The sequence below is a fragment of the Bison bison genome, unplaced genomic scaffold (assembly GCF_000754665.1).
Source record: "Bison bison bison isolate TAMUID 2011002044 unplaced genomic scaffold, Bison_UMD1.0 scf7180017864062, whole genome shotgun sequence".
In the NCBI taxonomy this organism is placed as follows: Eukaryota; Metazoa; Chordata; class Mammalia; order Artiodactyla; family Bovidae; genus Bison; species Bison bison.
In genome coordinates, this window is record NW_011494634.1 from 362,390 (window position 1) to 371,200 (window position 8,811).

Genomic DNA, 8,811 nt, shown 5'->3' on the forward strand with positions numbered 1-8,811 from the left:
GGTGTTGGAGAAGACTCTTGAGAGTCCCTTGGACTGCAAGGAAATCCAACCAGTCCATTCTAAAGGAGATCAGTCCCGGGTGTTCTTTGGAAGGAATGATGCTGAAGCTGAAACTCCAATACTTTGGCCACCTCATGCAAAGAGTTGACTCATTGGAAAAGACTCTGATGCTGGAAGGGATTGGGGGCAGGAGGAGAAGGGGACAACAGAGGATGAGATGGCTGGATGGCATCACCTACTCGATGGACCTATTTGAGTGAAATCCGGGAGTTGGTGATGGACAGGGAGGCCTGGCATGCTGCGATTCATGGGGTTGCAAAGAGTCGACACGACTGAGTGACTGAATTGAACTGAACATTGTTTCTTTTTAGAGAACAAACTAAATTTATTTAATAAGAAATATTTATATCACTCATGAAAGAAGATAAGGTCATAGGGTTTGGGCTGAAAGGTGGGTCAAGGAAGTGATTGATAGGTGAATTTGCCATAAAAAAATGAGTAAGAAAATAACAATTACATTTCTAACATCTATGCTGCAGTTTCCTCATCTGTAAAATGGAGATTATATTAGCATTTACTTTAGTTTACTGGGATATATAAGCACATAGTCAGTGCTATATAGGTGTTAAGCTCTAATATTATTCTATTCTGAGCCAGCTTTCACATAATAGATAGGTTCATTAGGAAAAGTGAAAGTTGCTCAGTCATGTCTGACTCTTTGTGACTCCGTGGACGTCCATGGAATTCTCCATGCCAGAATACAGGAGTGGGCAGTCTTTCCCTTCTCCAGGGGACCTTCCCAACACAGGGATTGAACCCAGGTTTCCCACATTGCAGACAGATTCTTTACCAGCTGAGGTACAAGGGAAGCCCAAGAACAGTGGAGTGAGTAGCCTATCCTTTCTCCAGTGGATCTTCCCAACCCAGAAATCCAGCCAGGGTCTCTTGTATTGCAGGTGGATTCTTTATCAACTGAGCTATCAGGGAACTATCAACTTCGCAACTGTGCAGTTAAGTGTTATTCAGATGGAAATGGATGGAGGACCTATTTTTATCAACTGCCAACTCTAATTTCTCCAATTACATATAATAAGCATAAAGGAAGATGTTTTGACATTCTGTTTCTTTGCATATTTTCCATGAATACCCAATATCAGAGTGCAACCCTTGTTTTCTTATCTACAGTTTTTAAATATATAGTATATAGTGACTAACACCAATGCTATCTATGGTTAGTTATTATCAATCACTTTTTATTATAAACCTCAGTAAATGAGTATTTTATTTGCTATAAAGTAATTTACAGTATAGACTATACTAAGAATCAGAGCAGAAGGGGACAACAGAGGATGAGATGGTTGGATGGCATCACCGACTCAATGGACATGGGTTTGGGTGGACTCTGGGAGTTGGGGATAGACAAGGAGGCCTGGCATGCTGCAGTTCATGGGGTCAAAAAAGAGCCGGACACTACTGAGCAACTGAACTGAACTGAACTGAAGAACAGTAGTATTTGTGGGTTAATGAGATTGTTGTATTTCCTAACTAAAGCTATGATTCATGCCATGATCAATGTAAAGTCAGACTCAGATTGTAAAAGAGTCCAAGTAGAAGACAGAAAAAATATTTGAAGCTTGAAGATGAAGTTAATATTCAGAGAGACAGACAGATGAAGGGAGGTAGATTTCAATAAATCAGGTGCATAGTATTAAGGTAAGTATAGGAAATAGGCTCTGCTACAGTGGCTTTGAGGGCTTCCCTGGTGGCTCAGCAGTAAAGAATCCACCTGCAATGCAGGAGACCTGGGTTCAGTCCCTGGTGGGAGAAGATCCCCTGGAGGAGGGCATGGCAACTCACTTCAGTATGCTTGACTGGAGAATCCCATGGACAGAGGAGCCTGGTGGGCCATAGTCCATAGAGTCACAAAGAGTTGGACATGATTGAAGCCACTGAGCATGCACGCACACACAGTGGCTATAAATGGCTAATATTTATAGCTTCTCTGTACCATGCTGCACACCACAAACAATTTCAGTGGTAGTTATGGGTGGTTCTGACAGATGTTTTCTTAATTTCATTATCTGAAATTAGTTATGCATCTTTTATCACTTTGTCATTTCTATATAACAAATCTTTCCTAAACTTAGTGTCTGAAAACAACAAACTTCTCTTATTTCTCATGAGTCTATGGTTCAGCTAGGAGGTTCTGCTGATCTGGTCTGGATTTTCCTACATTTGGGGAAATCAATTGGCTATAAGCTGATCTAGAATGCTTCAGTTGGGATGAAGGAGCTCTGCTTAAGTATATCTTTCTTGTTCCAGCAGATTAGCCTTGTCTTGTGTCTCATGAGAATCACATGGTCCAAGAGATAGAGGATGTGTGCTTGGTTTCTTGACTCTTACACTTTAGTACAACATTTCTTTAGTCACATTCTTTTCGCAAGAGCAAGTCAACAGGTCTAGATTAGATTCAAAGGATGGAAAAAATAGGCATTTCTCCAATGGAGATGAAGAATCACATTCTAAAGAATATGACCACCTGTCTATTCATCACCATACAGTTAATGAGGAATTACCTAATTACTTTCAAAACTGTGATGTGTCTTAGTACATCCTAGGGCTTTTGCAATCAAATTACAATAAAGGAAGTGGCTTAAAATAATTGAAATTTACTCTCTCACAGATCAGGAGCCAAGAAGTCTGAAACCAAGCTGTGAGCAGGATGGGAACTTGCCAACAATCCCAGTGTTCCTGGCATATAGCTACATCTCTTCAGCTCCTGCCTCCATCTTCACATGGCTGTGTTTTTACAGGTCTGTATATCTCTGTGTCTCTAAATCTTTCCTTATGTAATGACACTAGTCATTGGATTTATCACCCACTCTAATCCATTAGAGCTTCCCTTGTGGCTCAGCTGGTAAAGAATCTTCCTGCAAAGCAGGAGACTTGGGGAGACTTGGGTTCAATCCCTGGGTTGGGAAGATCCCCTGGAGAAGGGAAAGACTGCCCACTCCAGTATTCTGGCATGGAGAAGTCCATGGACTGTATAGTCCATGGAGTTGCAAAGAGTTGGACACAACTGAGTGACTTTCACTTTCAATCCATTATAACCTCATCTTCATCTGATTATAAATACTCTATTTCCAAATAAGGTAGGACTTCAGCATATCTTTTGGGGGACACAAATCAGTCCACAAGAGTGATCATATATATTCTATCAAAATATATATGGAATTTAAAGGTGGTAACGACAACCCTATATGTGAGACAGCAAAAGAGACACAGATATACAGAACAGTCTTTTGGACTCTGTGGGAGAGGGAGGGGGGATGATTTGAGAGAATGGCATTAAAACATGTATAATATCATATAAAAAACAAATCGCCAGTCCAGGTTCGATGCAGGATACAGGAAGCTTGGGGCTGGTGCACTGGGATGACCCAGAGGGATGGTATGGGGACGGAGGTGGGAGGGGGGTTTGGGATGGGGAGCACGTGTACACCCGTGGTGGATGCATGTTCATGTATGGCAAAACCAATACAATATTGTAAAGTAAAAAAAAATAATAATAATTTTAAAAAGTGCTTAAGAGAAATCAAATTCTCATATATGATTGTTACATATATATGCAAAAAAATGTGCCTCTCATTTCAAAATGTTCATTTCATAGGCTTCTGTCTAAGATATTTTGATGGAACTTATAAATAAATTCAATCAAATGACATTTGCTTCCTGAATTGTTTGATTTTTTATTCATTAGAATTTTTCATTTTTAAAAAATAAACTGACTTTTGATGATTTACATAGGAGAAACATTCAAAACATATTTAGAAGCCTACTGCATAGAAATGGAAAGGAAAATGTAAAAAAAATCAAGACTGTTGTGAAATTTAAATTTATACTCCAGAATCAGTTGTATAAGTACTCTGCTGTGGCACAACTATCATCTGAATGCCATGGCTTAAGCTTGCACCCCGAGTACTGGACACGGGGACCTGCCATAGTCACTGTGGTCTCCTTTGTTCCTGGACGCTGGGAGCCACTGGCTTCATGTGAATCCCCACTGTCCTATCTCTTTACACGGTTAAATTGCAATTCAAAATATGATTAATTGAGCTTAAGTTACCTATGTTCAAACTAGCCATAAGGGAATCTGGTAAAACATGGTCTATCCGGCCTTCATCTCTTCTCCATGGTAGACGGTTTCTTCCTTGCCCTTAGAATCATAAAATGAGGAGTCCAGAGGCTAAGTGATCCATAGATAACTCCTGCCCCCTCCTTTCTGGATATATTAAATTGTAATAGCACAATAAAAGCTCAAATTACTTTGCCAAAAACATGGACAGAAATGAAAATTCATGGAAGATAAATACTTACTCAGTATTGGGTTCAGAATTCAAATTAGTGATTATCTAACAAGTCTGTAGGTTTTATTTCACAGTCAATCACCATGTTACATACATTTAATTCTCTATACTACCTGAACTTTCACAGAACTCACTATCAGTATTTATAATACGTTTATAAATGTGCATGTATTTGTTATTATAATATTGACTTTGGAGGTTAAGAATTTTGCTTTATGTCATCATTATATAGTTGTATTTTTACTAGCTAATTGTTCTTAAGTCATACCTCTTAACCAAATCTAAAATTCCTTTAGGACAGTTTTATTTATTTCATGTTAAAATATAAATATAAACTATGATATACATTGGATTGGATTCATTAATTTCACTAGAGTGCCACTGAAATAAACCACACAAACTTTTTAAGCTATACTGAAATATGAAATATGTTTGATAACTTTTTCTTCTTACCTCAGCTCCCATATATGTAACAGGATTGGATACTATGCAAACTAACCAATCTAGCTAATTCTTATGTGTACCAGGTTGGGCATTGGAGGACACCCTCTAATACGCAAAGTTAAGGACATTTAAAGGAAATATTTCCAGAATTGCTTGTAAATAACAATGTGGGGACATATATTTGAAAGCCATCTATGAAACTGAAAACAAAGGAAGGACTCTATGCAAAACATTTTCTGCAAAAATGTCAATGATATCATCATAGTAACAGTGATAAAAATATAGGGCCCAAAGTAAACCCTGGGGCTTCCCTTGTAGCTCAGTCAGTAAAGAATCCACCTGCAATTCAGGAGAACCGGTTCAATTCCTGGGTTGAGAAGATTCCACTGGAGAAGGAAATGGCAACCCCTTTCTTGCCTGGGAAATCCCATGGACAGAGGAGCCTGGTGGGTTACAATCCAAGGGGTTGCAAGAGTCAGACACAACTGAGAGAATAAACCACTACCACAAATCCAGGAATTACTGTTAGTAAAGAAAATGTTAGATACCACTGGTTTGAGAGGAAAAAGTCATCAAATCAATCTTTTCAATCATAACTCTAGATATAATAATGACTTCATTAATTAGCTTTTGGAACTTTAAAGAATGCCCCTGGTGGCTCAGTGGATAAGAATTCGCCTGCCAATGCAGGGAACACGCGGTTCCATCCCTGGTCCAGGAAGATTCCACATTCTGTAGAGCAACTGAGCCCATGCTCCATGGCTCCTCTAGAGCATGGAGGCAACAAGAGAAACCACCACAATGAGAAGCCCACGCACCACGAGGAAGAACAATCCCCACTTCATGCAACTAAAGAAAGCCTGTGAGTAGCAGTGAAGACCCAGTGCAGCCAAAATAAATAAATAAAAATTTATAAAAACAGAAAAAAATCAACTTGTAAATTGAGGCTGAAAAGTTTATTTATTTATTATTTTTTCTTTTTGAGCTGTGAAGAGTTCTGAATTTATATGTAATGCATCTTGCAATTAAATCTATTTTTTTTGGGGGGGGGATTTCTTTTTTTTTAAATATTATACATGTTTTAATGCCATTCTTCCAAATCATCCCCCCTCCTTTCAGTTAAGCAACTTTTATCAATTTTAATAAAACTATTTGAATCATAATAATTATAAATTCTCTGTAAAAACTTGTAGACTATCAATCACACAGAATATGCAATAGGTATACAATTTATGAACATTTTTTCTTTCATCTTATAGAAGAAATTAATTTGCATTTCGATCAGAAGGGAATATATGCATAACGAAAACATACCCTATAATATGTGGGGTCCATCCCATATTTTCTGTTAGTCTCTAAGAGTCGCTGAGCATCTTCACTTTCACTTCTCACTTTCATGCCCTGGAGAAGGAAATGGCAGCCCACTCCAGTGTTCTTGCATGGAAAATCCCAGGGACAGCGGAGCCTGGTGGGCTGCCATCTATGGGGTCGCACAGAGTCGGACACAACTGAAGTGACTTAGCAGCAGCAGCAGTAATTTTATCAAACAATCAGATAGTGTTTACCATGTATCAGGTGCTCTCATAAGTTCTTTTACTATATTGCTTATTTCATTCTTCTTTATGTTTGATTATGCTGGTTTATTAAATGCATACACATGCACTACTCAATAGATTTAACAATCTCAAAATTTACTTCTGAGTCACATAAAGCTAGTAGTAAACCACTGCAATAGAGTCTTGCCAGAGGGTCACTGAACTTAGTAACATAAAATACTTGAGTTAGGCTTAAAAAATTAAAAGGCCACTGAAAGACAAATATTTAAAGGAACTGATATTTCCTGCCCCAAATTCCCATTACATTCAATGGATACAAACTTCAGGGAATCATAATTAAACTAATATAGTCAACAAAAGTTGGAAATTTGAGATGACTTTTAAATTTTCTTGAAAATTGACAATGATTGAGAGTCGTTATTGCTTAAAGAAAAAAATTGTAAAATTAAAAAAAAAAAAAAACCACTGGCTAACAAAGACTTAGAGCAACTGTTATCATTACATATGAATTGCATATTCAAGGTCAATATATCCTTATGCTAGTAGAAATATGAGATTTTTCAAAAATTAAATTATTCATTTTGTTCTATGCTGTCCCAAGGTGCTTTGATGCCTGAAAGGCCAAATTACCATGTAAGTGGGGACTTTATCATGATGAAAATGTGCTAGAGACTTTTAAGAGGTTAAGATATTGGACTTCAAATTCAAAAGAGTATGAATTCAAATTCTCAGGACCAGCTCTGCATAACTCTTTGCCTTTTCAAATTAATTTTCTGACCCTAATTTTTCTTTTACAAAAAATAAAAGCAAAAGAAAATCTATCTCTTGGCTTGTTGCAGGTGCATTTATTAAAGGCAGTGACTTGAAAAATCATGTTAGCTATTACTAACTTTACTATTTTCACTTACAATATTGTCAAGCAAAGATTGTTGTTTAAATTCTAATAGCTGATTGTGGTGCTGGAGAACTCCTGAGGGTCCCTTAGACTCCAAGGAGATCAAACCAGTCAATCCTAAAGGAAATCAATCCTGAATATTCATTGGAAGGACTGATGCTGAAGCTGAAGCTCCAATACTTTGGCTACGATATGAAGAGCTGACTCATTGGAAAAGATCCTTATGCTGGGAAAGATTGAAGGCAAAGGAGAAGGGAACAGCAGAGGATGAGATGATTAGACAGTGTCACCAATTCAATGGACATGAATTTGAGCAACTTCTGGAATACAGTGAAGGACAGGGAGGCCTGGATTCATGGAGTCACAAGGAGTCAGACACAACTGAACAACAACAACAACAAATAGCTGATTAATCCAAATTAATAGCAGATTTAGCCAACGATCAAAGAAGTCCAGAAGCATGTTAACAAATATTAAAACTAAGGTAATTTTTTAAGTAACCTCATTTAAACCCACCACACTTATAAAGGATTTGCACCATGAATTTTTGGCAACTACAAATCTCTACCTTTCATTATCTTTTAAAAATTCACTTTAAACACATTACATGATAGTCTTTGCATCACATTAAATGCAGAATATACAGTGGTTTGTAGCAGATAGTTTCCTTTACCTTCCATAACTTTTCCCATCCTGATCTGTGCTCCAGAAGGCTTTCCATTATATTGCACCAGTGGACACTCTTGCCCTCTGTCTCAAATTGGTTGATCAAGAAAAGATACCATACCTTTGGTGGATTCATGTTGATGTATGGCAAAACCAATACAATATTGTAAAGTAATTAACCTCCATTTAAAATAAATAAATGTATATTAAAAAAAAGGAAAGATACCAGCAGTAGATGTAAGAGAGTCAGAGCAGAATTAGACTGAGATGGTTGCCTTTCTCTACTAAAGAAAAAAGCTTCCAATGAGCAGCTTTTTCTTAGAGTTTTAACATTCTCTAAAGCAAATGGCAACCCACTCCAGTACTCTTGCCTGGAAAATCCCATGGACAGAGAAGCCTGCTAGACTGCAGTCCATGGGATCGCAAAGAGTCAGACACGACTGAGCAACTTCACTTTCTTTCTTTTCAAAGCTCCAGTAAATACCTCTTCTCTTTGCCTTTCAGATCAAGCGACATAGCATTTCCATCATATGAGCTGCCCCACAATTTGTTAATCAGTTGAGTTCAGATGCTCAGTCGTGTCCGACTCTTTTCGACCCCATGAACTGCAGCATGCCAGGCCTCCCTGTCCATCACCAACTCCCGGAGTCTACCCAAGCCCTTGTCCATCGAGTCAGTGATGCCATCCAACCATCTCATCCTCTGTCAACCCCTTCTCCTCCTGCCCTCAATCTTTCCCAGCATCAGGGTCTTTTCAAATGAGTCAGCTCTTCGCATCAGGTGGCCAAAGTATTGGAGTTTCAGCTTCAGCATCAGTCCTTCCAATGAACACCCAGGACTGATCTCCTTTAAGATGGACTGGTTGGATCTCTTTGCAGTCCAA